Source organism: Natator depressus, chromosome 14, assembly GCF_965152275.1.
Source record: "Natator depressus isolate rNatDep1 chromosome 14, rNatDep2.hap1, whole genome shotgun sequence".
Taxonomy (NCBI): Eukaryota; Metazoa; Chordata; order Testudines; family Cheloniidae; genus Natator; species Natator depressus.
Genome location: NC_134247.1, coordinates 14,582,994 through 14,588,993, shown reverse-complemented (window position 1 = coordinate 14,588,993; position 6,000 = coordinate 14,582,994).

The following is a 6,000-nucleotide window of genomic DNA, read 5'->3' as shown; positions in this document are numbered from 1 at the left end:
CACAGAGGTGATATGGCACTGAAGGGAGATGAAGTTTGATACCATGGTATTCATTGTAATTACGTGTCCTCACCCCTGGGACTGATCTGTTTACTCCTCAACAGAACACTAATTGGATGTATAATCTGATATGACTTCTGGCTGCTCCTGGGCTGCAGTAACTAGACACCTCTCCTCAAAACAGGTTTCAGAGTAGCAGCCGTCCTAGTCTGTATCCGCAAAAAGAAAAGGAGGACTTGTGGCACCTTAGAGGCTAACAAATTTATTTGAGCATAAGCTTTCGTGAGCTACAGCTCACTTCGTTGGATGCATGCAGTGGAAAATACAGTGGGGAGATTTTATATACACAGAGAACATGAAACGATGGGTGTTACCATACACACTGTAACAAGAGTGATCAGGTAAGGTGAGCTATTACCAGAAGGAGAGAAAAAAAACCCCTTTTGTAGTGATAATCAAGGTGGGCCATTTCCAGCAGTTGACAAGAACATGTGAGGAACAGTGTGTGTGGGGGGAATAAACATGGGGAAATAGTTTTACTTTGTGTAATGACACATCCACTCCCAGTCTTTATTCAAGCCTAATTTAATGGTGTCCAGTTTGCAAATTAATTCCAATTCAGCAGTCTCTCACTGGAGTCTGTTTTTGAAGTTTTTTTGTTGAAGAATTGCAACTTTTAGGTCTGTAGTCGAGTGACCAGAGAGACTGAAGTGTTCTCCAACTGGTTTTTGAATATTATAATTCCTGACATCTGATTTGTGTCCATTTATTCTTTTACGTAGAGACTGTCCAGTTTGGCCAATGTACATGGCAGAGGGGCATTGCTGGCACATGATGGTACATATCACATTGGTAGATGTGCAGGTGAAAGAGCCTCTGATAGTGTGGCTGATGTGATTAGGCCCTATGATGGTGTCCCCTGAATAGATATGTGGACACAGTTGGCAACGGGCTTTGTTGCAAGGATAGGTTCCTGGGTTAGTGTTTTTGTTGTGTGGTGTGTGGTTGCTGGTAAGTATTTGCTTCAGGTTGGGGGGCTGTCTGTAAGCAAGGACTGGCCTGTTTCCCAAGATCTGTGAGAGTGATGGGTCGTCCTTCAGGATAGGTTGTAGATCCTTGATGATCCGCTGGAGAGGTTTTAGTTGGGGGCTGAAGGTGATGGCTAGTGGCGTTCTGTTACTTTCTTTGTTGGGCCTGTCCTGTAGTAGGTAACTTCTGGGTACTCTTCTGGGTCTGTCAATCTGTTTATTCACTTCAGCAGGTGGGTATTGTAGTTGTAAGAATGCTTGATAGAGATCTTGTAGGTGTTTGTCTCTGTCTGAGGGGTTGGAGCAAATGCAGTTGTATCGTAGAGCTTGGCTGTGGACAAATGATCGTGTGGTGTGGTCTGGATGAAAGCTGGAGGCATGTAGGTAAGTATAGCAGTCAGTAGGTTTCTGGTATAGGGTGGTGGTTGTGACCATTGCTTATTAGCACTGTAGTGTCCAGGAAGTGGATCTCTTGTGTGGACTGGTCCAGGCTGAGGTTGATGGTGGGATGGAAATTGTTGAAATCATGGTGGAATTCCTCAAGGGCTTCTTTTCCACAGGTCCAGATGATGAAGATGTCATCAATGTAGCGCAAGTAGAGTAGGGGCATTAGGGGACGAGAGCTGAGGAAGCATTGTTCTAAGTCAGCCATAAAAATGTTGGCATACTGTGGGGCCATGCGGATACCCATAGCAGTGCCACTGATTTGAAGGTATACATTGTCCCCAAATGTGAAATAGTTATGGGTGAGGACAAAGTCACAAAGTTCAGCCACCAGGTTTGCCGTGACATTATCAGGAATACTGTTCCTGATGGCTTGTAGTCCATCTTTTTGTGGAATGTTGGTGTAGAGGGCTTCTACATCTATAGTGGCCAGGATGGCGTTTTCAGGAAGATCACCAATGGATTGTAGTTTCCTCAGGAAGTGGGTGGTGTCTCGAAGATAGCTAGGAGTGCTGGTAGCATAGGGCCTGAGGAGGGAGTCTACATAGCCAGACAATCCTGCTGTCAGGGTGCCAATGCCTGAAATGATGGGGCATCCAAGATTTCCAGGTTTATGGATCTTGGGTAGCAGACAGAATACCCCTTCTCGGGGTTCTAGGGGTGTGTCTGTGCGGATTTGTTCTTGTGCTTTTTCAGGGAGTTTCTTGAGCAGATGGTGTAGTTCCTTTTGGTAACCCTCAGTGGGATCAGAGGGTAATGGCTTGTAGAAAGTGGTGTTGGAGAGCTGCCTAGCAGCCTCTTGTTCATATTCTGACCTATTCATGATGATGACAGCCCCTCCTTTGTCGGCCTCTTTGATTATGATGTCAGAGTTGTTTCTGAGGCTGTGGATGGCATTGTGTTCTGCATGGCTGAGGTTATGGGGTAAGTGATGTTGCTTTTCCACAATTTCAGCCCGTGCACGTCGGCGGAAGCACTCTATGTAGAAGTCCAGTCTGTTGTTTCGACCTTCAGGAGGAGTCCACCCAGAATCCTTCTTTTTGTAGTGTTGGTAGGAAGGTCTCTGTGGGTTAGTATGCTGTTCAGAGGTGTGTTGGAAATATTCCTTGAGTCAGAGATGTCGAAAATAGGATTCTAGGTCACCACAGAACTGTATCATGTTCATGGGGGTGGAGGGGCAGAAGGAGAGGCCCCGAGATAGGACAGATTCTTCTGCTGGGCTAAGAGTATAGCTGGATAGATTAACAATATTGCTGGGTGGGTTAAGGGAACCACTGTTGTGGCCCCTTGTGGCATGTAGTAGTTTTTCTTTTGTAGGGTCCTTCTCACATGAATGCCCAATGGATGCCCCACCCCACTCCACCCCCAAATACTCCAGTCCTAAACCCCCCCCCCCAGCAGGAGTTGCTGTAGCAAAGAGTTCTGGCAGAGCTGGTTTTAGGGGAAGCTTGACCCATGTGGTCACACAGGGCACTTGGAAACCTGGCGCTGATGTGGGGAGAGGCATATGGGACTGTGGGGTGCTTCAGCTTCTGTCTACTGAAAGTGGATAGCTAGAAATGAGAGTCAAGCATGAAAATTGGGATGTGGGGTGGGAGGAGAGTGTGTGGGAGAGGAAGACAGGTAGGAGACCTTGAGGGAGAAATTGAAGTCTTCTGCTAGAGAAGGGTGAAATTGCAGGAAGGTGGAAAGCAATTGATGGAACAGGGGAAGGTGAGGGAAGGAAAGACTGGGGGAGGGTAGCTATAGAGAGAACATTTGTGAGAGGAAAGAACATAATGTATGGAGAGGAAGGGGAGAGGTATGGAAGGAGAGACATTAAAAAGAAAGCAGAAGACACCCAGTTAAACAGTAGAGGGAGGGATATTATGTTACAAAACACAAACATACAAGTGTGTAAACCTGTCTGGCCATACACCTCACAACATTCTGCCATAACCCTGCCTCTAAGCATGTGTGTAATGAAAGGATATTTTATACAACCTGTCATAAATATAAAGGGAAGAGTAACCACCTTTCTGTATACAGTGCTATAAAATCCCTCCTGGCCAGAGGCAAAATCCTTTCACCTGTAAAGGGTTAAGAAGCTAAGGTAACCACGCTGGCACCTGACCAAAATGACCAATGAGGGGACAAGATACTTTCAAATCTGGAAGGGTGTGGGGGGGAGGCTTTTGTCTGTCTGTGTGATACCTTTGCCAGGAATAGATCAAGGATGCAAGCCCTCCAACTCCTGTAAAGTTAGTGTGCATTCTAGCTAGAAAATGTGTTAGGTTTTCTTTGTTTTGGCTTGTAAATTCACTGTGCTGGAGAGAATGTGTATTCCTGTTTGTGTCTTTTTGTAACTTAAGGTTTTACCTAGAGGGATTCTCTTTTTTGAATCTGCCTGCCTGTGAGATTATCTTCCATTCTAATCTTACAGAGTGTTTCTTTTACCTTTGTTTTGTTCTTCTAATAAAGTTCTGTTTTTTTTTAAGAATCTGATTGGGTTTTTAGGGTCCTAAGAAACCCAAGCTGGTCTGTGCTCAATTTGTTTATTCTCAAGCCTCCCCAGGAAAAGGGGTATAAGGCTTGGGGGGATAGTTGGGGGAAGAGGAACTCCAAGTGGTCCTTTTCCCTGGTTCTTTGTTAAAGCACTTGGTGGTGGCAGCATACCCTAGTCCAAGGGCAAAGTGTTTGTGCCTTGGGGAAGCTTTTAACCTAAGCTGGTAGAAATAAGCTTAGGGGGTCTTTCATGCGGGTACCCACATCTGTACCCTAGAGCTCAGAGTGGGGAAGGAACCTTGACACAACCATATGTGTAAAATATGCTGCATGCACACTCAAGCGCGTGTAAACTGAGAAGAACTGTAAAGTTGTCTGAAGGAGTGGCTAGCTTTGAGGTTGAGTGTTAAATCACCGTGTAATAATGCTCTGCCCTTCTCTGGTGCCTTCCCATTCTGAGATCTCAAAACACTTCACAAACGCTAATGAAACAGTACAACACTCTTCTGGGGTGGATACGTATTATTATCGTCAACTGGCTTGTGCAACCTCACCCAGTGAGTCAGCGGTGAAGCCAAGAATAGAACCCAACTCTCCTGACTCCCAGTCCTGTGTTGTGATCACTGGGGCCTGCTGTACAATGCTGTACACAAATCACACCTTAAACTAACGTGATTTGTGTGTGAGTGACGGAGTTATTACTTAAACATTTTGCTGTGCACATGTAGATGGCAACCTGATTAAAATATGGTAGGAGTGTGTGATTTATAGAGTTGTTAAATCCTGTTCTGAACCTACTTAACCACTCCTAGCAAGAGGCATGATTAAACAACTATTTTGGGGCTTAGAGGAACCCCCATTTAGGATCAATAGTTTATTTTGAGATAATGCCTATTCCAGAACTGATGTGTAGTCTAATCACAGATGGCTTTAGAGAGAAACTAGTGAAATTGTGCCAGTGGCCTACATTAGTAAACTCTCCTTGGAGAAATGGAATCCAGTGATGAAACAATTTGTTCAATTACTTATTTTTTAAAAAATCAAGGAAATAAATCATACCTCATCCTTTTTATTCCAATATCACTTTATGAACTGCGTGTACACAAGCATCATATCAACCGACCATTGAAATGCAGTCTCCTCTGGGGTGGAATAAGGCAGCTGTTTAACAGGGCACAGCAAAAACCACACAACACTTCTGGATAGGAAGTGGAGGATGCGATATCCTAATGAAACTGCTTAGCAGAATTATCCCAGTTGCAATTTTAGTTAAGATACCTGTACTCCTATCAAAAGTGCCATGGGATATTTGACAAGCACAGGTGGTCGGAAAGAAAGGTCCACTTTTTTACCTCCGTATGTGTGTAGCTGGCGTTAGAGAAGAACTAAGTGATAGGTGGAGGGAAGGAGGCTTCTAGATTCCAAGTTGCAGAATGCTGGATACAAAGGATACCTGTGTGCATCCCTGGCTTCTGTTGTGATAACTGGGCCTACACATTTACCCTAATTGTGAGTTTGAGTGAAAGTTCATAAAAATGTCATCATACCCCCTCAACATTTGTTATAGGTTATGGCCATTGGAAATTAGGCCTAATTGGTGGTGGATAAAATAATTCCACCTATCGCTCCCTTTTGGGGTCCTTAAAGAAAGATATGGCGAAAAAGTGGCTCCTGGAGTGAGTTTCACCCACCACCTGTCTCTTGCAACCTTAAGACTTCTTCATCCTGATTCTGAGCTGTCCAGACCAGATTGGTTATCTGAGTCCCTCTCTCTGGCCATCACCACCTCCACTGGCTTCAGCTGAATCCCAAATGCCCTCTGGGATCCCAGGCTTTGTCAACTCTCCCCGCTCCCCCGCGTGTTCTTTTCCTTCCCCACCTTATTTCTTTTTCCTATCTCTCTCCTTTTGCTTCCGTTTAATAAGTATGGCTTAGCTGGCCAAGACTGCATATTTGCAACATTGCAGTAAGCCTGCAGTAAACCACCCAACGCTGGTACAAGTTTGCCAGGTCTCGAGCTGACAAGACTGTGTGCTGTCAGAGT